This window comes from Rhinopithecus roxellana, chromosome 4, assembly GCF_007565055.1.
Source record: "Rhinopithecus roxellana isolate Shanxi Qingling chromosome 4, ASM756505v1, whole genome shotgun sequence".
NCBI lineage: Eukaryota > Metazoa > Chordata > Mammalia > Primates > Cercopithecidae > Rhinopithecus > Rhinopithecus roxellana.
The window spans coordinates 150,458,434-150,481,986 of record NC_044552.1 but is presented as its reverse complement, the minus strand read 5'-3'; positions in this window follow the sequence as shown (position 1 = coordinate 150,481,986).

The following is a 23,553-nucleotide window of genomic DNA, read 5'->3' as shown; positions in this document are numbered from 1 at the left end:
CTATGGATGAGTTTCCTGAGTAAGAAGCAAATGAAAACCAGAAAGAAAAATGGGATTCACTAGGAATGTTGAGTAACGCAATATACAAAAGTATTAGTAAATGTGAACATTGATGATAAAAAAATCAATAATAATAATAATAACAAATACAACAATGGCAGTCATGAAGACTTTAAGAGCTTAATAACAGCCTGAAACTACAATACCAGCCCAGTAACAAAGAAAGTCAGTCAAGGCTGTAGGTAATAAAGTGTTCCGAGGTCCACCTGTTCGTCAGAGGAGGGTACCGATATTGGTTTTTTAGGTCTTATTGTGTGAAATAGGCTAAAATTTTTTGAGTAAGCACTAAAATAATAGATACAACTTCTAGGCCCTGAAGGAAAAGAGGGGATAAAACACAATCATTTCAATCAAAGACAAAAAACTAAATACTAATAAAAAAAGAAAGAAACAAGGACAATCATGGCAAATGGAGAGAACAGAATGGCATCATGGCGGGAAGTCCACAGACACGAAGAACACGAGAAATACATGCAGTCGCCACTCGCCGGGTGAGACCGTCATGGTCTTCCATCGCTGCACACAGAGGCATCATCTGGAAGGAGCTTTCTGGGCCTCAGCATGGACTCGGCAGTGGCAGATCTGACTGGGAACCTGAGAAATCATTGCCCCGGGGTTTCTCACTCAGATGGTCTAAAGACCATACTTTGAGAAACACTGCCGGAACATGAAAGAAACAGTCTCTATCCTTCTGTTTGCAAGGCCTTCCACTCACAATAAAATCTGTATTTCACACAATTACGCAGAACGAGGTTCGTTTAATGAGTTAATTCTCCCCCTCCCCTCTCTAGTAGTGTGGTGGGCCTATTGGGAGTAAAAGCCTTGGTCTCCTAAAAGCTGCAACCATAGACCAAGACTAAGCTTTCTGCTTCCTTATAAAGGCCCACCTCAACTCCCCCCATCCCTTCCCATCCTCCGATGGGGGAGGGCAGAGCAAGGCAGGCGTGGAACCTGGGGGTGCACACTCGCGCATATCTCTATAACCAAGCTGCTTCGCTCCTGAGGATCCATCCAAAGAAATCGTCACAAAGTCCACAAAGATTTACAAAGATCTCTATTGTAGCATTGTTTGTAATAGCAAAAACTGGAAAGAACCCAAATATCAATCAACAGGGATTTGGTTAAATAAATCATGGTAGAGCCATGCAAGGCAGCCGTTAAAAAGAATAAAACAGATCAATAGGCACTGATGTGCAAAGAAATCTGAGACATATTATTCAGTTAAAAAAAAATGTACCAGAGCCATATGTAGAGCATGATCCAGTTCTTACAGGAATGAACTCATGTGCCCCCTTTGCCTCAGAACAGGCAGAGAGTAACAAAACCTGAAGGGTGTTTACCAGTCACTGGCTGGAGGGGCAGTGGAGATGATGAAAGTGTTTAATTTCTGATCTTTTCTCCACTGTTTAGGCTTTTTGTTAGATATTTTTAACTGGGCTGTATTTCTTTTACAGACAGGAAAAAAGCAATAAAGAGCTTTTTAATGTAAAGTTATCTTTATATGAGTTTTTAAAATTGCTATTGTTCTTTGTAATAAGAAGGGATTTATCCTGACACCTCCGGCTGTATGTGATCTGTTTCTCTACTGAAAATCTTCATCTTCAGGATTATTGCTGTTACACGATCCAACAGGGCCACATTCTCCTTTTCTCTCTTTTTTTCTTTTTCTTTCTTTTTTTTGGGGGCGGGGGGCTTTTATTTGTAGGGGAAGGAGTATGGTCGGTGAAAGACACATTTGGCAAAGGATTCTTTTTGTTTTGGCAAAGAATTACTTTTTAATATATACTAAAAGGTATTCTTATTCAAACAAAGCCCTCAGAAATGCAAAACCAGTTTCATTTATTATAAGATTTGTGCACACGTGATTTATACCGACAGAAAACACTGAGATCATCTAAATAACTTCTTTACACCCTTCACAATCCTTAGACAACATTCACATCCCATAAAAACGTTTGTTTCATGAATGAATCACAGAATACTCTCTTGGTGACGGCGAGTCAGTGCCGTGCGCCGGTGAATGTTGGCAGAGCTGCACCTCTGAGGGCCGTCTCCAGGCGGCCACTCTGGAACTGCTGGCCACTCTCCTTCTTTCAATCACACCATCTGGCTGCACTCGGAGCATCTGTTCTGAGCCGCAGACTCAGGATGGTGGCCTTGCCCCTGCCATCATGGCTCACCATCTCCTTCTGTCTGTTCTTTTAATATTTTAAAGAGAGCCATTAATTTTCAGCAGGAAAAGGCTTTTTGCTTTTCTACTTTCCTGAGTGATGAGCTAGATGCAAGGGCAGAAATTTCTTTAAAGTGAGGTTCGAAGGTTGTAAACAGGTCTGTGTCCAAACTACCAGCCACCAGTTCCTCTGCTACCGGAGTCCATCCTACAGGTCAGGGCAATGGGGTCTCAGGTGCCTCGGCGCTGGCAGACCCTTGTAAGGAGTTCCCCGGCCTGTGCCCACCTCTACCCAGGGAACCACAGGAGGGTAGAAACTGTTACCCTTGTGGAGCTCTTATCACCTCCTAAGCACTTTATGGTCACTATTTAACGTAACACCTACAGCATAAGATCGTTACAATTTCCCCCTCCTTTCCAGATAAGGGAGTTGAGAATTAGGGTGATCAGAGGGCTTGCAGGGGTCACATGGTCAGTCTATACCACAGCTGAGGTTTGAACCCAGGCTATCTGTTTCTGGGTACCAGACGCTTAACCACCAGGCCCCAGGGTGTGGGTTGGTGGGCAGCCTGGAAGAGGACTAGTAAAAAAAACACCTGCTCTCAGACAGGGATGCTCCAGCCTGGATCAGCCACTAAGTAACCCAAGGCAGAAGCGAGAGGCACCTTTAGAAGAAACACACGAGTTCCAGGAGATGTCACAGCACCTGTGGGAAGAGCTGGGCCGTGTCACGGAGACCCTCATGACACTGTGAGGGCAGTGTGGGCAGCCCAGCACATGGGGGCTGCGTGGTCCCCATCCCATCTCCATCTATGTCACTCAACCACCACGATGGCCTGCGTGTGGAGCAAGAACAGGCGGGAAGAGGAGACCCCTCCGTGGTCAGAGGGTCTGACATCAACAGGGCCACATGTCCCCTGCCAGGCAGCAATATTCCCTGCACGGGCAGGAGCAGGCTGTGCGTGCCCGCAGCTGAGTACCCTGGGGCGGCGTCCAGAACCTGTCCCCACCAGCCCGGATGCCGTGCCTCCAGCCCCTCCCTCTGCAGCAACCAGGTCTAGGGTCGAGGCCACAGTCCACCCTCCAAGCACTGGACGGCCTGCAGGACCATACAACGTGGAGCCTGCTCTGCAGAACCAACTTTTCCTGCAAGCAGCCCCGAAGTCTGGAGCTGGGAGATTGTAGACAGCCCCAACCCTGGCTGCTGTTGAGGTTCCCAGATCCAGCAATGAAAGCAAGGCCCTGCAGTGGGGGCTCTACGGCCCTAGACGGAAAGGCCCCAGTGTGGGGCCTCTGCCAGACTTGCCCTGTGAGTAGAGCCAGGTCCCCAGCCTCCACCGTCCTTTGCTCTCTTCTTCCCCAATGAGAACACAGACGGAGGGAATGTGAGAAGGCTCCCCCAGCTCCGGCCACAGGGACCACTTCTTCCTGCTGGCAGGACCAAGATTGTGTTCAAATTCCCACCCATCTTCACACCCTCTCATCTTGTGGGGTTTCCTCCCCCAGCTGCAGGGAGACCAGCTGGATTAGCCTGACTGGCTGGTCCCCAGCCTGGCGTGCATCAGAAACACCTGGGGGCCTGGCTTCACGTGGACTGCAGGGCCCACCCCGAGCTCTGTGGCGCTGGGGCTGTGGTTCTAACACGCTCTGCCCTGGCAGGGCCACAACCATGCAGCTCTCAGCGCCTGATGGTGCCTCCTCTGAGGAAAGTGCTGGGTCCCAGGTGAGGACAGGGCTCACATCAGCCCAGTCGGGCTAGAGAGAAGGACTCAGGATCCCCGTGGCTGGGGCTGAGTCCCATCTCTGACACCACCCAAAGCTTCTTCTCATTTCTGACTGCAGGAGCCAGCCTGGTACCAAAGCTGACCCTGGGACAGCAAGGGCGGGGACAGGAGCCCAGCCTGATGCCACGGCTAAGCCCTGGCTCATCCCCCTCCCACAGTGACACCCGCCCTGTGCTTCCTGCTTCCTGGTGTGTGACGTAAGACATTTCCTCTTTTCTTTTAAAACCAACTTGAGTCAGAGTTTCTGTCTCTTGTAGCTGAAGGCACCACCTATTTCCTTTCACGGCTTAAATCCATTTACCCGCAGTCCTAGAACCATATAATCCAGCACACAACCACTGAAGGAAACTGAAGTCAGCTACAGACCTTCCTCCACACCTCACGGTGGAGGGGACTCTGGACAAGGGGCTGTCCCCAGGGAGCTTGCAGCAGCCTGTGTCATCAGGAACAGAATGCCAGTCAGGGTCTTGAACCCTCACGCTTTTGTTTTAAGATATCCTTCAGAACCATTAGTACATGGAAATATTATCTTCTAGGCCTATTAGCAGATTACGGGGGGGAGAAAGTACTGTATTTTAAAACAAAGTACTGCAGGCCTGTGATTTGGTAGTTATTTTTACTTAAGAAAAAATGCTATACTGAGTTTTTAAGTTGAAAAATGAATTAACTTGAGAAAAAAGTATCAGGTAAATAACGCTGTATGAGGTAAGAAAATATGGCTGAAATTATGGGGATGGAAAAAAAATGACTGAAGTTGGAGAATCGTAGAGCATGAGTAACACATCGTAGATGAGTGTGTGTCCCCTGTGGAAATGAGACTAGGAGCTCCCAAATAAGGAGCTGTGGAGAGCAATGCAAATGCATCTCGCCTCGCCTTTACCTCTCCCAGAGTCAGTGTGAGGGAGCGACTCGGCAAAATACTGTCAGCACTCAGGAGAAGACTCACGCACAAAACATGCAGGTGAAGATGGCCTCAGGTTTTCACCATGCAGTGCTGGGCACCAGAGCCCAACAAACAGCAGAGTCCAGGGAGGAGGGAAAATGGGGTCCTCAGGGCCCAGCCCAGGCAAATCTTCCTCCCTGTGTAGACAGGCTTGCATGTTTAACATCGCATTCTCGCCCGCTGGTCAATAAAGAGAACTTAATCAAAAGCAGTAGGAATTATGTCAAATATGCAAGAGCGTACAAAGTATACACCTTCTTGGGAAAATGAACTGCAAACTACATTCAGCCAACTGAGATAAGAAGCAAAGATTAGCTCAAAAATGCAAAAGTCCCACTACAGAAATGTTGGCCAAGTCCACCGAGATTGGTTAAAATAAGTGCTATAAGAGACTTCTACACATAAAAATTAGCCGGGCGTGGTGGCAGGTGCCTGTAGTCCCAGCTACTCGGGAGGCTGAGACAGGAGAATCACTTGAACCTGGGAGGCGGAGGTTGCAGTGAGCCAAGATGGCACCATTGCATTCCAGCCTGGGTGACAGAGCGAGACTTCATCTCAAAAAAAAGCAAGGAAGGAAGTAAAGGAAGGAAGGAGGGAGGGAGGGAAGGAAGAAGGAAGGAAGGAAAGGAAGGAAGGAAGGAAGGAAGGAAGGAAGGAAGGAAGGAAGGAAGGAAGGAAGGAAGGAAGGAAGGAAACTTCTAAATCTATTTATGACACTCAGTTCCTATAAAATCTACAAAATAAAAATTTGACTAAAGAAATGATCAGGAACAGGAACCCCAGATTAAATGAGTGCAAGGCCAGATGGGGAGCATGGGAGTGTGAGGAGAGTAAATGTCCTTCCACAGCCTTTCTCCCAAAACCCACACACATGCCACGTCTCATGGAGTGATATTTTACAAATACGTCAGGTAATTATTTTGAAAAGCTTAAACATACGCAGTTGTGTAACTTTAAATAAGCTGCGTGATCTTGTAAAATGACAAAGATAGTGACGGCAGAGAACATAGTCCGTTCACAAATACCAAAGATATGCCACATGGTACCCTAAAGAAAAAAGACCCCAAAAAAGATGCATGATGTGGAAGATAAGCTCTTCGGTTAGAGAGTATGTTTGATTCATGCTCTCCAATTCTCAAACATTAGTAATTGTTTTCTATCACCACACTTTTAACCATGTTTTCCTACCGTATATAGTGTTATTTACCTTATACTTTTTTTAAGTTGACTCACTTTTCAACTTAAAAACTCAGCGTAGCATTTTTCTTAAGTAAAATTAATTACCAACGCACGGGCCTGCAGTACTTTCTTTTAAAATATAGTACTTTTTTCCCCCTAATATCCATTAAGATCAAATTATTCTGCATGCATTACCTGAAATGATTTCTCGAAACACCAATGATCTGTCTTCCACATCTGGGAAACACTTATCAAGCACTTAATAAATAGTACTTGATAAGTTTAACTTACTTGCTTTCTATTTATCATAGATCACAAAGAACAATGATGGCCGGGCACCGTGGCTCACACCTGTAATCCCAGCACTTTGGGAGTCCGAGGCGGGTGGATCATGTGAGGTCAGGAGGTCAAGACCAGCCTGGCCAAATGGTGAAACCCCATCTCTACTAAAACTACAAAAATTAGCCAGGCGGTAGTGGCGCACACCTGTAATCCCAGCTACTCAAGAGGCTGAGGCAGGAGAATTGCTTGAGCCTGGAAGGTGGAGGTGGCAGTGAGCCGAGATCACGCCACTGCCTGGGCAACAGAGTGAGACCCTGTCTCTACAACAACAACAACAAAAGAACAATGACTGTTTTAGCAATTGTGTGGCTTTTGAAATGTAAAGCTTTAAAAGCAGAGCCGACAAGCAACCATGAAGAAGAGTAACACACTAAAAATTCATACACAAACACTTATACTGAAATATATAGCCAGGTGTCACCTAATGAGCCTAATGATGGGGATACATTTTGAGAAATGCGTCATTAGGCAATTTCATCAGAGTGCACCAACACACACCTGGATGGAGGAGCCCGCTACACACCGGGGCTGCATGGTGGAGCTTGTTGTTCCAGGCCTGCAGACCTGTGTCCTATGTGACTGTGTGGAATACTGCGCGCAACTGTAATACAATGGTAAGCATTCGTGTATCTAAACATAAGAAAGGGACAATAAAAATACAGTACCAAAGATTTAAAATGCTGCACCTGTTTAGGGCACTTACCATGAATGGGGCTTGTAGAATGGGAAGTTGTTCCAGGTGAGTCAGTGAGTGTGTGTGTGTGCAGCATGAATATGAAGGCCCAGGTCGTGACCAGAACTACCGCAGGCTTTATAAACACTACACACTTAGGATCTATTAAATTTATGCAAAATGTTTCCTTTCTGAAATAATAGATTAATCTTAGATTACTGTAACTGTTTTATGTTATAAACTTAATTGTTTTAACTTTTCGACTCTTTGGTAACACTTTGCTTAAAACACATTATACAGCTGTACAAAATTATTTTTCTTTATATTCTCATCCTATAAGCTTTTTTCTACTTTTTAATTTTTTTTAACTTTTAAAATGATTCTGTTAAAAACAAAAACACAAACTCACAGTGGCCTAGGCCCACACGGGGTCACGGTCCTCGGTGTCACTGTCTTCCCCTCCACATCTGGTCCCACTGGAAGGTCTGCAGGGGCAAAGACACGCATGGAGCCATCACCTGTCATGACAAGGCCTTCTTCCGGACACCTCCCACAGGACCTGCCTGCAGCTGCTTTACAATTAACTTGTCTTCTAATTAGTAGCAGGAGTACACTCTAAGATAACAATGAAATGTATAGTAGAGTATGCATCATCATTATCAGGTACAATGTGCTACGCACAACTGTACAAGCTACACATTTATACGACTGGTAACGCAGTAGGTCTGTCAAGGAACTGGGCTTGGACACACTTGGCCTGTAGAGGGCTGACCCACAGCTCCTGGCCTCACTGTCCCCCATGTCCCACTGTCGGCACCCTTTGAAGACATTTCAGGAGGCCCCATGCCTGCCACTCTCCCAGCCACGCCAGCCTCCTCTGTTTCTGAGCAAGTCAGGTCCCTCCAGCCTCAGGCCCCGAGTGTTCGTACCAATACCACACTATTGGTAGCTGTCCTCACCCATGCGATTCCTCCCTCCTAAGATCGTCTCAAGCAGATGTCTCCATCTCCCACACAGCCCAAATGCCCACGGAAGGCTGAGCCTCTCTCAGTGGAGGGAGCCGGCCTCTGGAAGGCAGTCCCAGCTCCCAGCCCGGACACAGACTCAGCCCTGGGAGGGGAGGGGGTTCCAGGGAGACTCCTCCCAGTTCTGGAAAGACTCCTCCTCATTCCAGAGAGACTCCTCCCAGTTCTGGAGAGACTCCTCCCAGCTCCGGAGAGACTCCTCCTCATTCCAGAGAGACTCCTCCAAGTTCTGGAGAGAATCCTCCCAGCTCCGGAGACTCCTCCCAGTTCTGGAGAGACTCCTTCTCATTCCAGAGAGACTCCTCCCAGCTCCGGAGAGATTCCTCCCAGCTCCAGGAATGCATCTGAACGTGGTTGGCTAGTTTTCCTCTGGCCACTGCCAGGCCCCTGGACGAAGGTTCAGCCAGCAGTGGAAGACATAGCACAGCAGCCCCAGCAGACCCCAGGGTCAGCACAGAGCCCCTACCCAGGGTCAGCACAGAGCCCCTACCCAGGGTCAGCCTGAGGCCCACCCTCCTCTGGCAGCTGTCGCAGGTCCTATTGAGCACAGAGCCCCTACCCAGGGTCAGCACAGAGCCCCTACCCAGGGTCAGCCTGAGGCCCACCCTCCTCTGGCAGCTGTCGCAGGTCCTATTGCTTCAAACCACTATACTCCAAGCTCCTGGTTTTACCGCCAAATGCACAACAACAAGACAGCTTGAAATACTTTTTCACTGGTCTTGATGAGAGTCTTCAGGAAGCTTCCAGAAGCTTCCTGAAGCGTGAACTCCTACTCTCTCTTCACATGGTAGGTCCAATGTCTCCTCCTCAGAGTGGCCTTCTCTGAATCCCCTTCACTTCTCTCCCTCACAGGGAAAGCCCTGTTTATTTTGTGTCTCCACCACCCAAACAGAGAAGAAAGGTCTTGAGAGGGGTGTTTGGTAGGCCTCTCTGACCACAGCATGCTCAGAGCCCCTGAACTAGAGCTGGTCGAGGAAGGACCAAACCAGAAATCTACTTTTTCTTCTTTGTTATTTCTTTATTTAATATTAATTGCAAACAAATTTGTAATCACAAGCATACTAAAAAATCTTTTATTGAGAGGCATGCACACTTTGCAGCTTCCAGGTGTCTGAGTTTACTGGTTCCATTTTTCAAAAGGCTGTCACACAACACTGGAGAGAAGCCCCCAGCTGCCAAGCAGGAGTAGGAGGAGGGCCAGGCCACAGGACGGCGCGTGGGAGGCGCCAGCCACAGAGAACACGCACACGCCTGATGGCTTGAGCTACACCAAGTGCATATCCTTAAAGAACGGAGGTGCAGATCTGGGCAGGGCAAGCTCACTGTTGGTTAGTTTGGAGGTTCTGCGCATCGCAGGCAGCCAGGCCTCTGGGTCGAGAGAGGCTGCGACGGTCCCACCGTGACATTCAGATCTGCCCATGGCCAGTGGAAGAGGAAGAGATGTGTCTTCTTGGGCTATTTTCTTAGGAACTAGCAAACCTTGTTCAGGCCTTGTCCACACAGGTCCCCGCAAATATCAATGCCAGAATTGGGCCACACAAGCCCCCCACGCTGGTGCTTGTGGTTGGCAGAGACAGACATGCACCCCGGGAGGCAAACACCACGCAACTGGAGTTAAAATGAAAACACCTTTCTTCTAGAAGCACAGAGGAAACATTTCAAATGAGGAAACTTTGTGCTGCTGATGATGCGTGAAACAGAACTCTCCATCCGTGGGATGTGGGCACAGGACCCGGCCCCAGCTTCCTAGAAAGCAGCTGGATGGGTACAGGACAGGGAGGCTGCCACCTGCCTTTGGCCCAGGACCTCCATCTCTAAGAATACATCTTAAGGAAAGAAGTAAAGTGCATATGAGCAAAAATATTATGTATTGATATGTTCATTGCATTAATATTTTAAAAATTCGGCGGGGCGCGGTGGCTCAAGCCTGTAATCCCAGAACTTTGGGAGGCCAAGGCGGGTGGATCACGAGGTCAGGAGATCGAGACCATCCTGGCTAACACGGTGAAACCCCGTCTCTACTAAAAAATACAAAAAACTAGCCAGGCGAGGTGGCGGGCGCCTGTAGTCCCAGCTCCTCGGGAGGCTGAGGCAGGTGAATGGCGTGAACCCGGGAGGTGGAGCTTGCAGTGAGCTGAGATCCGGCCACTGCACTCCAGCCTGGGCGACTGAGCAAGACTCCGTCTCAAAAAAAAAAAAAAAAATATTTTAAAAATTCAAATATCCAAAATTGGAATGCTTATACAAATTTTGAACTATACAAATAACCCAATATTAACATGTTATTACACTGATATTTAAGAAGAATGTTCATTAAAATGAACAACAAACTTAAACCCTTCAATGAAAACATTTACATACCGTATAATGTCTACACTTGAAAAAGGAGTCTATAGAAAAATGAAGGCACCCCTGCCAAGTGTTAATAATAGTTTTCTCTGCAGGGTAGACTTCAGAGTGATTTTCTGTATTTACACATTTTTATCCCTCTATTGTTTCCGTTATCAGTTATCTATGGCCACAGTGGTAACCACAAGAAACCACCACAAACCTCTGTACATGTAACCACCACCACTGGCGCCTGCTCACCGTCGAGGTGGTGTTGGGGCAGGGCTGCGATCTGAGCTGGGGCGGAGGAGAACGATGTATCTGCTCAGCCGGTCGGTGGGGTGGCTTCACTGAGCTTTGCCAGGCCCCCTCGCACCACAGCTGGGCCCCGCAGCAACTCTCAGGGCCCCAGGCAGATGCTCGTGACAGTACAGGGCTTCGTGGGAACTGCAAGAGCTCAAGGCGTCTTGGGCGTCGGCTGGGCCAGGCCCCCATCCTACTGGCCAAAGCAAGAAAGAGGCTGCCCGGCCTCCAAGGGTGGGGAAAGAGCCCCTGTTGATGGAGAGGAGCTGCGGTTCGTTGCAGGGACGGGGCGGCAGGATGAGGACCTGCAGCCGGCTTTACTTCAGTCCACGATTGAGACCCGGGTGCCGTTCTCAACAGCTGTTCCCACCATAGCCTGAAAACCCAGGTATTTGCTGCCTCAGTGTCCATGGCCAGTAGGGTAGTCACGTGGCCAGCTGTGGCCAATGAGACCACGGGTAAGTCCAGCAGGGTGAGATTCTGGGGATCATTCTTCCTCCATGATTTAAAACAACAACAAAAAAAAAAAAAAAGAAAGGAAGAAAAAGAAAAAGAAAGAAAGAAAGAAAAAAGGAGGGAGAGGAAGAAGCACACGAGACACCCCCAGCCCCCACCGCCCGCAGAAGCCTCCCTGCACCTGGCCTTCCTATGCGGCCCCATGAGGGAGGCCATGAGGCCCAGACACAGGTGTGAACGGGCAGCTGAAGAAGCCAGGAGAACTGCCCCGAAGCGTCTCCTCGAGGGTTTTAGGGGAGAAATCGATGCCCGTGGTTGAACCCACGGTGAGCACGCCTCAGTGACTGGATTCCCTGTGCCTCTCAAGACATAGCACAGCCTGCACGTCCATCCGGGAAAGGCATAACTAAAGAAGAAAGCGTTCAAGCGAGAAACAGATAAGTCAAAAGTCTTATAAAAATGGGAGGGCTCTAAATGATTACAACGTAACACAGAAGTTGCTTGGCAGTTTAAAATCTTGCTCCCAGACAAAACTATAGTCAACTGAAGGGTATGACCTGGCTGACATGTTGTCCTGATTATTTCATGCTCTAAGTCTGCAGAAAGTGACCGTACATCACGCAGACATCTTACACAGCTCCTCGTCCGCGGGGTTTCCTGTGAAGACGCAGGCGGCCTGGCACCAGGGGCAGACGGGAAAGTCGGCAGCAGGGAAGGGGCTTCGTGTTTTTCTCTCGTAGGAAAAAAGGAGCAAAACAACTCTCTGAAACTGAAACGAACACAGTGCCTTGAGGTCACTTTATTTTCAAGTAGAAAATGGTCTCGAACATTGCAAAGGGAAAGAAGGTAGGATTTGCTGAGAGGAGTATCACATCAACAGCCAAGAACATCCAGGGAAAGTCGGCACTTCCCAAATTCCCACATAATCAGTCACTGAAGAGACGGCATGATGAGCAAACTCTGGTCTATCCGAGGCCGGGGAAGCTGGCTCAGAAGCAGCAGCTGGAGTACCACAAGTATGACAGCTGTGGCATTTTGCTAAATATGCTGTCATGATGCCTGATGGCAAGAAGGAAAGAGCTTAGCGTGTGATGGGGGGTGGAAGACACCCCACAATGCTCATGGGGGAGGCTGAGCCTCTGCAGTCAGGTAGACCTCTTGACGGGGCAGGGCCAAGCCTCAGCTGTTTACATCCAGACAAAGCAAGATGGGGTGCCTGTGTTGGCCTTGGCCAAATGAGCATGTTTTATCTGAAACAGAATCCATAAGGTAGAGTTGCTTGACACTAGCCTGCTTCATGAATACCCTCCAGGTAAGAGGCTACATCTGGGCTGGGCTGGGGCCACTGGACACCCGCAGTCAGCCCAACGAGGCAGCAGGAGTGCCAGCAGGACTCAGCGTCGATCTCCCGGATTCAGAAACGACCAAGAATCGTGAAACATCTACGTATTCACCAAGGACGCAAACAGGGCTGCAGCCATCTCTAGAAAGCTCCTGGAAATCTTCCTGCAGCCTAGAAAAATGTTACCTGAGCCACTGCAGGAAGATCCCGGGGCCAAGACAGGATTCCCCCTCCACTGAGACCCCAGCCCTGCAGGCTCCCATCCCATCCACACCCGCCCTAGCTGCCCTGGACCCATGATGGGCCCAGCACACCCCACAGCTGCAGGCACCCCAAAGCACGGCACTACATCCAGGGAGTGCCTTCCCAGGCCAACATCCTTGGGTGACACCTGTTGAATTTTGTTTTGATGATTCTTTCCTTTCAGGGTAATAACTTCTATACCTTTTTCTTGGCATGTTTCTGTAGCCCAGGTCCAGGAATAGATTAAGCAAGAGAGCATTTGGCATCTGCCCAGCAGCCTGTGAATAGCTTATACTTTTTCTGCTGTCCCACAGGAACTGTGTGTACCTCTGCAGGATGCAGACCCACAGGGATGGGGACAGCAGGAAGAGCAAGAGAGGCATAGAAGGGAAGGTCAGTGGAGGGCTTCCAAGCCGTCCCAAGGCAGTCTCCATTGTCACGTTCAGGCTGGGAAGGGAGGGAGAGTGAACAAGGAAGGGGTCCCGAGAGGAGCAGCCGCAGGGGAGGAAGGAAAGGATGTAAAGCTTCCAGCGGAATTGCTCAGTAGGAGAAAGACGTCCTTCCTCATCCACTCTTGGTTCACGGCTGAAGCTTCTATCACAAAAGACAGATGGACAAGAGGAAAGTGCACGTTTTACTTAATCTAAGTTTTATGTGACACAGGAGTCTTCATAAGGAAATGCCAACCCAAAGAAACAGGTGAGCCTGAGCGTATTTCATAGGAGGTTTGGGGAAAATGGGACGGTGGAGGGAAAGAACAGAATGAAACGGCGTGATCTACTGGCAGCAAAGCGGGGGGACCTGGCAGGCCTGTGTGGCCCTTCAGCTCCTGACCTAAGGAAACTCCACCTCTCACGGGTGGGGCTCCTAGACCAGCTTCCCAGGAGGGCCAGAGAGTCCTGCCTGGCTTTTATGATCTAAGTCAGGAGAAGACGGGGGAAGGTGAGTATGGCTTCCTGCTTCTGCACTTTTCTCAAATTCCTGCAGCTGAGAATGTCGGGGGGTGAACCTCATCACCCATCACACCCCACAGCCTGTGAACCAGCCTGGCAGTTGCCAGATTGCCAGACAGCACGGCTCAGAGGCCAGGGTGGCTGGTCCCCATTGGTGCGGAGAGATGACTCTCATGGGAATGGGTGGGCAGGTGCTCCTGGGGGCAGCTCAGGCTCCTGACAAATGTCCACCTGGGAGGCGGCTCTCAGGTCCAGGGTGCCGCTGGGTGCCCGGCACAGAGCTAAGTCGTCGATATTCATCATCCTGATCCAAAGCTCTCCCTCCTCCAAATAACCTCCCAGATGCACTAGTGAAGGCCCTGGGGAGACGGGAGGAGTTATTTTTTAAAAGAAAAGGAAAAAGAGAACTGGGAACATTGAGGGCCATGTCATCATCAAAGAAGTTCTCTGGGGCTCCAGCAAGGCACGCTGGCCTCATTGTACAGGCATCACATGGTAAATTCAGGCTCTTAAATATTCCTGTCTTCTCTCATGAAAGCTTATCACAGAGAGAGCGCAGGCGAGCAATTACCTCCTTCTAATTTCCATCACATCTTGGCACCTTCCACGCAGCTGGAGTTATCTTTGTGATGCACGCTTTTTATGAATAATGAATCAGAGTCCTCGGGAAGCAAGTGCTCGCCAGGGGACAGATGTGAACAAGTTCTCCCTTTCACACATGGATGGCAACCCCAGTGCCTTTGCTGGGTCTTTCCTGGTGGGTTTTGTGGTCACGCAGCCTGCGCTGTAGCGTGTGTGCATGCAGACCCCGCACCCGCTGGAGACAGCCCAGCAGAGCCGTGTTAGTGACACTGAGAGCCAGCTCCTTCTCCGTGTTTCCAGGAAAAGCTACCAAAGAGGCCCTGCCAAGAAAATGAAGAGTCCTCACCACCTGGAATTTGCATAAAACAAAGGAAGAAAAGTAGAATTCTAGAAAGTCGGTTGGAAATTTAAGTATAATGACAGGTTTCAGGTGAGTTAGGGATCGTTCTGAACTTTTATAATTCTCAATATGATGGCATTATTATATACTAGGTGAAAAAAATCATGTGACAAAACCAGAATTTAACAGAAATGTCAGGTTTTGATGTGCAAATTGAATAATGCGCACAAAGAAGTCATGTAATTAGAATTTCTCAATAAAAGGTAGAAAGCTGAGTCCAATAAATATTTTTAATAATTATTTTAAATTCTAGTAAGTGGTGGCCTGTGCCTCTGAGTCCGCTAAGTATGGTCTATTAATAGAAGTTCACAAAAAAAGCGAGGAAGTGAAGAGCAATGATATCAGAAGTAATGATCTGAATATTTCATTTGTATGTTTTGCAGTTGAGGGTTGCTGCAGTGTAGAACAGGCTGGGCATTTGAGGGGAAAAGAAGAATTTGGCTCCAGACTGGCTTCTTAAACAAGCCGTGTAATTACCCCGAGTCCGTGTGTTCCTATGCGTGTAGAGACGAAGCTGGCTTGCGGAGCTGCTGGGAAAGAAGCTGAATGACATGTGGGGGGTGGGGGGGCTCCTCTTTCCCTCCTTGGGGGTTGACCGTGCTGAGGTTACTGAGCAAAGTTCTTTATTTTTCCTGTAACCCACTATTTATAAAGCTTTCCACTTCTGGCTATCTTCCCAGCCCAGGTAGCTACTTAATTTATGCAACAGACCTAATCTGGAAGTGGATTTTCATTTCGGGTAACCATGGCAGGCACATTGCCACCATCATTCAAGCTGGTAGCATACCCACTTGAGGGGTAAGAGACCGAATCATGGAGCGTTTGTATGAGTGGTGGACTCAGAACGGGACCCCAAACCTTTTGCTTCTAATTCCACAGCTTGTTTCCATAAGAATTCACTTACTGAACTTGCACTGATGTGTCTGTTCACTGCCTGTGTGTTGTCTACTAGGTGCTGGGCACAGTTGTGAAGTGAAGAGAATCGAAACCCTTCCTTTGTGGAATTTGCATTCTAGCAAGAGAAACAGACAAGGAGCAGGAAATAGGAACACAGTGTAAGGTGTGAACAGTAACAATAAAACCGGCGGAGGTGCCAGGGAGAGTTGCAATTTGAAATGAAGTGGCCAGGGTGGGCCTCACCAGAAGCCGCAGCTGAGCAGGGGAGCCGAGCAAAGATGTGCTTCCAGGAGGACCCTTCTAGAAAGAGGGAGGTGAGCATGGAGAGATGGGGCCTGGGGAGCCGCCTGTTTTTCTGAAAGAGAGAGCAAGCCATTGTGGGAATCCCCTTCCTGAGAATAAGCAGAGGTTAAGCAAGGAGACCGAGAAATAATGCATTGCATAATGGAGGGTGAATGAGGGTGGCTGGGACTGGCGGGGAAGCTGGAGCAGCAGCGGGCCCTGGTCTGAGCTGTGAAAGCGGAGACAGAATTTCCTGACAGGCTGGATGTGGGCGTGGAGAAGGAAAAGGGCCAGGGTGGCTCCCGGGTTGGAAGTTCCTCCCCTGGACAGGCCGGGATAGGGAGGCTGCTGGTGGCACGGGCTGGGTGAGGGTCTTCGGTGGGTGCCAGCAGAGCCGTCCCTATTCCATGGACCCACTGCCTGCTGCCTGCTGGCTTCTGCCCACCCCACCCCCGCCACCCCCAGCACTCAGGGTTCTCCTTGCCTCAGAGCCGGCCTGATTCTGCCAGGCCAGGTGCACTGCCAGGGCTGGGATGTGGAGGGCAGGTGGCACGGGCTGGCGTGGATAGGGAACACCTGTCAGCCCTCCCATCAGGGACGCTGAGATGGAGTTCGGAAGACAAGTCCGGAAAAGAGAGGCATCAAGGTCATCAATGCATGAAGGGGTTTAAACCCACAAGCCTGGACAAGACCACCAAGAAGGGAAAGGCAAGGCCCCAAGGACTGAGGCCTGGACCATGGCCACTGCGAGAGGTCGAAGGACCCAAAGGGGCAGCAAAGGAGGCAGAGGTGGGTGCGCAGGTCAGGAGGCAGCAAGAGCCCTGGAGGGTGGGGCACAGGAAGCCACACAGGCGGGGGTTGGAAGCAGGCTAGCCAGGCACTGGCCTCCACTTCAGCCCACGGCGTCCTGGGCTGTGCTCCTACTACTTACCCAAGTCCAGGGAGCCAGGACCCCTCCCACAAGAGCTACATGAAGCGAGTGACTACTTACAGATAGGCATCGAGGAACTGCAGGAGCCCAGGGCTCATAGCCAGGCAGTCTCCCAGGCTCAGGGAAGTGGCCAGGGCAGAGAGGTCTCAGCTGAAAGTGCCCCACTTGCACTGTGGCTGAGGACCCCAGAAAGCATCCCGCCCTGGGTTTTATACCTGGGCGTTCCAGGACTCACTGGGATAAAACGGGCAAGGCCATCCTGGTTTTGGAAGGGCTGGAATAGAGTGAGGCGATTGCAGCCAGCCCCTCCCATCTCAGGACCATGAATTCCCAGCATATTCTGCCGTGATTCAGGGGAACACAATGAGAGGTAGAGAGGGCTGGATCTGTCTGAGACCATGCGGGGTCTCCAGGGGCAGAGACCTGTGTGTCACAGGCTGGTGGAAGTCCCCTGGGAGGAAGCCTAGGAATTGAGCATTGTGGAGATGGGCAGTGTGGAAATGACATTTGCATTTTACATTATATTTAAAACACACTAAGGGTCCTTCTCCAAATAAAGCCAGACTACAGAAACATCCTGTAAAACCTAATAAAACTGAACAATAAGCCATCAGTGAAAACCAGTTTTAAAACACAATAGTAACATCCAAAAAAGACGAGCTTCACGTCATCATCTTTTAAAAGTGAAGTCCAGGAGGAAAAAGTATGGGAATCAACAACAGGTTCCTCTCCCGGAGAAATAGAACCTTGGGGAAGAGGGTAAGCGGACAGCATTCTGAGCTTTTTCATGAATAAACCTAAATTCAAAAAGAACTGGTCAGCAGTTGAAGGAGAGTCTATGGGGTTAAAGCCCTCACCTACCTCTTACCTCCAAGGAGCCCCAGAGATGAGCGGGAGGAAGAGCTGGAGAGGAAAATGGGACGACCAACTGACCACAGTTGTCCAGGGCAGAATGTTCTATAGCAGTAAACACATTAGGATGGAGGGAAGAAATTGGAAAGAGAACAAGACCCCCGCAGGCGCAGGGATCCTGCAGAACATCCAGGGGCAGCTCCCCACCTCCCCATCCCCCTCTTTCTCTGCTTCTACTGGGTTGGGAGGAGCCCACACAGGGGTCCTTGTCTCTGGCAGAGAACAAATCGGGGCAATAAATGGATACCCAAGGGCATCGCCTGCAGAACTGGCTGTGCCCTGAACTTGCAAGAATTCCTCCATCATCCCAGACTACTAACAAAAATTGCATAAAGACGAGAGTTTCCAGCTGTACCTTCAAGCCCCACCAGAGCAGGGAGGACACAGAACCCATCAGTCCCAGGGAAGTTTCACATTCTATTTAGGCAGAGAGAAGACTCACAGGGCTTCCCACGTTGATTGAGCTCAAAAAGAAGGAAGGCAGGAAGCGAGGGAGGGCAGCTAGAAGAGAGAAAGGCAGGCAGACAGGCACAGGAGTATCTAGACATAGTACAGCTGAGAAGAAAAAAAAAAGAGAGAGAGGAAAATTGCATGCAAAATACAAAGGTTAAACCTACTGTTGCAGCATACTGCAAGAAGTAAAAAAAAAAAAAGCTTCCAATAATAAATAATGTGAAAGTTAGCTAAAAATAAAGAGAGTAAGAATTCACTGAGAGAAGAATTCAAAAATAAAATGAGACAACCAGAATAAAATGCAAAGAAAAATTGAAGAGATACAGAAACAAATTGAGGCTACTAATTCTTCATTAGATAAATAATACCTATATCAGAAACCACAAGAAGCCAGATAAACACAGCTAAATCTTGATTAGGTACACGCAGGTAGGGCTTATTGATATTCACAGATAATACAATGAAAAAAAAGGACAAGGGAAAAGAAAGGAATTTTAATTGGAACCACAAGAATATTTGAGCGGCTCTCTCTGAATTTTTATAGGTTTTAACAAGTGGTCAAAAATAACAATTTCCTATGATTCAACCTAATTAAATATGAAGACGAGCCCAATACAGGGACAACTGGTATATCTGAAACAGAAATAAATAGAACAGAAAAGAATATATGGATAAAATTGGAAAGATTTCCCTGAACAAACCAAGTCTGCATCTGCGAATTAAAGGGACATGTTTTTCCTGTTCCAGGAACAACTGGCTCACAGCTGTTCCTCATCGAGACACACCCGAGTGGAGTCACTGAGTCTCCAGGGTGAGAAAATGTCGTGTGAGTGTCCAGGCTGGGGAAAAGCCACTTGCGAGGCAGAGGCATCCCCTGCCCAGCGTCCCCACGCCAGGCATTCTGGGTCAGGTACCAGCTCCTCCTGAGGGAAGAGACACCCAAGAGTGATGGCAGACCCTTGAACAGCTCGTGGGCTAGCAGTGTCGACCCCCCATGCAATTAAAACAAATCTGCTTAACTTTTGACTCCTCAAAAATGTAACTCCTCATAGCCTACTGTTGACCAAAAGCTTTGTTGATAACACACACAGTTAATTAACACCTATTTTGTATGTTATTGATATCATATACTATGTTCTTATAATAAAGTGAGCTAGAGGAAAGAAAACGTTATTAAGAAAATAGTGAGGAAGAGAAAAGACATTTGCTATTCCGAAGTGAGGATGGATCGTCATAAGGTCTTCATCCTCATCGTCTTCACGTGGGGGAGGCCGTGGAGGAGAAGGAAGAGGAGGGTGGCAGAGGTGGAAGAAAATCCATGTACGAGTGGATCCGCGCAGCTCAAACCCCTGTTGTTTAAGGCTCAACCGTACATAGAACCTGCTAAGGTGGATTCTCAGCCACAGAAGAATTTCACCACTGTAGCACCCAGGAGCCCTTCTCGAGAAAAAAAGTACTTGATGACAAAAATTTAGCCATACAGCAGTTGAATCATTAAAATGTTAAAATTCAGGCATGAAGAAGCTGGAATGAAAATGCTGAATGCATCTGAATGTGGAAGGGTCTCAAATGAAATACACGGTAATTGTGGCACAGAACAAAACATAGATGATATAAAATTCAAGTCTGTAAAAATAGTCCACCCAACAAAAGTCATGGGGGAGGAAGAAAAGAGGGTAGGAGATGTGAGTTGTGCAAATTCAAGGGGAAGAAATCAACAGATCTTGTTAAAGTTATAACATTAGATTAAAAAAAAAAAAAAAAAAAAAGGTTGACCCTAACCCCAACTTTGTAGATTAACTTTTTGAATTTTAGATTTTTAGGAAAAATCACTAATATCACTTATGAAGAAAACACACAACTTCACTTATCCATTTCCTTCACGTTCAGCTTTAGATTCAGTGTCTTCAGTTAAATACAAGTAATATAAAATCTAATGCATAATGTATTTCATTTGTGTAAAATTATTTCTATCTACTCTTCTGGTAAAAGGTACGCATTGCAAAAACTCTAAAATGATGTTTATGAAACATTAACCATAGTGATTCCCAAGAAGTGTGGTGATTCATCAAGAGCTGAAAACAGAACTACCATTTGACCCAGCAATTCCGTTACTGGATATATCCCCAAAGGAATATAAATCATTCAGCCATAAAGACACATGTGCACCTATGTTCAGAGCAGTACCATTCACAATAGCAAAGATATGGAGTCAACCTAAATGCCCATCAGTGACAGATTGGACTTTACAGATGTGGTACATGTACACCATGGAATACTACGCAGACAGAGTAAAGAACAAGATCATGTCTTTTGCAGGAACATGGATGGAGCCAGAGGCCATTAGCCTTAGCAAACTAATGCTGGAACAGAAAACCAAATGCCACATGTTCTCACTTATAAGTGGGAGCTAAAGGATGAGAACTCATGGACACAACAAGGGAAACAACAGACACTGGGGCCTGTCAGAGAGTGGAGGGTGGGAGGAGGGAGAGGAGCAGAGAAAATAACTATTGGGTACTAGGCTTAGTACCTGGGTGATGAAATAATCTATACCACAAACCCCCATGACGGGTTCACCTATATAATAGACCGGCACATGTACCCCTGAACCTAAAATAAGAGTTTAAAAAAAAAAAAAAAAAGTAGTAGTTTCCAGATGATGAGACTGGGAATAAACTTTTGACTTTTTGTACTTTCTGTTTTCTTGATCCACCCCTGTCCCCTGCCTGCAAACAAATGTTAGGAGATAACATTCTCCTAAGCAATAAAGCAATAGTTATTTCCTAATGAGAAGAGAAGGAAGTTCCCCAGCAGCAGCCCGAATCTGCTGCTCCTCGTGCTCACCTGGGCTCATCTCCTCCAGGATCAGTGCACTCACCACTGTGGTTAGCGGTTGGGCTGCTTCTCCCTTCTCCACCTTCTTTTTTTAACACAGACCTTGTCCTCTTCAGCCAATTGACATAGTCTGGGAAGATACCTCTTAGTCAAAAATGTCCTTTTGTTAAGCAAAAGACAATAATTACACCAATGGAATACTCATCAGTGAAGAGGTGACCTGGCTAAATTACAGTGTTTAAAACAAAACTAAACACAGCAACCAAAAGGACTTCGGTAAAGTAATTATGATCATCCGCAGAGGTCTGACCTGGACACTGGTCAACTCTTCCTTCTGCCTCCACCTCACCTGGGTGCTTGCACCCGAGGGCACCTGCATAGAACAGAAAACGCATGCAGCACTGAACCTTCATCCCCCAGAGTCCTGTGGAAACCTTGCTATGTGCCAGGCCCTGCATTCAGCTCTGGATACACCAGGGCAAATGAAGCAGCCTAGCTAGGCAGACAACCAGACTGTCCAGGTGAACGGGCTGCCGTGTGGAAGCATATAACACACATGGAGTCGAGGCGTCTTGCGCTGGGCCAGTCTAAGATGAGTCCGGGGCTGTGGAAAGATGGTAGAGTGGAGAGAAAGAGGAGACAGGGCAGATGGAACAAGGGGAGAAGCTCTGTACCTCACAGTCAGGTACTCTCTACTGTGTATCCAATAGTTACTCTTCTCTGTTCGTCACAAAACTCCTATATGTTAGAAACAGTAAGGTGCCCTTCTTAAGAAACTAAATTTCCTGGCTCCCTGGCAATAGAAAGTTGTTGGGTGGGGATCCCAGGAAAGCCACTTGAAGGGGACAGATACAGTTAGAAGGAATGCAGACGTGATGGCTACAGCTGCGGCAGCCATTTTGCAACCATGAGGAAATTTGGAGGCTAGAAGCTACACATTAAGGACTATGGAGCAGAAAGACAGAAAAAGTCTGGATCCCTGAAAACAGGCAATGGGAGTGAGATGAGGCAACAATCCAACCCCAGACTTCCTACCTCCGGGTTTACTCTAGGTAAAAGAAACATCAATGTTTATCCAGCTGAAGACTCTCTGACTTGGCTCTGACCCTAGAACATGTTTTTTTAATTAGTATCATTATTAGTGGTCATATTAATTTCCAGAATGGTCAATTTTCTGCCAAGCTTAAAATTTAATAATAGCCTTTGGAGCAGAGGTTCAAATTCTTTCTCCGAGTCCTCTGGGACCCCTGACATGGATGCCTCATGGCCGTGGAGTTCCATCTCCCACTGTCTTTCATCCTGGGACCGCACCAGGTTTTCTTAGATGGGATTTCTGCTACCTGCAGCTGAACCTAATCCTGAGTGATCCAGCTTAAAAGCCCTATAAAAAGTTAGCTATTTTTAGCATGTTCACTGTTACCCTAACTCCTCATCTATTTCCCTTTCCCTAGGCTCCTATAGAATTTATACTTTGCACTAAATACTTTACACTGGAATTATTTGTATATTTATTATTTATTAACTAACTGCATGACGGAGTATTGCCACCCTATAACAGGCTCATAAACTCCATGCATGGAAATAAACATAATTTATCCAAGCCTAGCTCAGGGCCGAGCACATGATGGTGACATGGTGTGGCTGTGTCCCCACCCAAATCGCCTCTTGAATTGTACCCTCATGATTCCCTCATGTTGTGGGAGGGGCCTGGTGGGAGACAGTTGAATCATGGTGGCAGTTTCCCGCATACTGTTCTCGTGGTAGTGAATACGTCTCTCAAGGTCTGATGGTTTTATCAGGAGTTTCCGTTTCTGCGTCTTCCTCATTCTCTCTTTGCCTGCTGCCATCCATGTAAGATGGGACTTGCTCCTCCTTGTCTTACATCATGATTGTGAGGCTTCCTCAGCCACGTGGAACTGTAAGTCCATTAAACCTCTTTATGTCTTTATCAGCAGAGTGAAAACGGACTAATACAATGAGCTACTCCCTAAGTGCTGGCAGAACTGACACCACCATTCCCCTTCCTTTATCTGTCCTGTTGGTGACAGCCATTGTGCTAAGAGGAGAGGAAAGCATGTGTTGTGAGCTGCTCACCAGCCCTGTGACCAGGGCCTTATATCCACGTGTTACAGATGAAGAAGCTGAGGCTTAGAGATATCAAGTCACAGACCCAGGGTCATTCGGCAAGAAAACAGCAGAGCTGACTTTCACAGCCCTGAGCATGCTGGCCTGTCCTCGCCACCACAGGGGTCTCATGGAATTCGTGGTGTCCATGCCCCTAGAGAACTAGTTTTACTCTGAGGAAGAGGTTTGTTGGGTGCACATTTCATTAGAAGGTAGGAACATGAAGATTATTTTTGTTTTGCTATTTTATGTCCAATCTAAAACAGATGGAAAGTCTAATTAACTCCCACATCTTGCCTTGCCAGCCCCAGGCAGTGGTCGCCTCACGGAGGA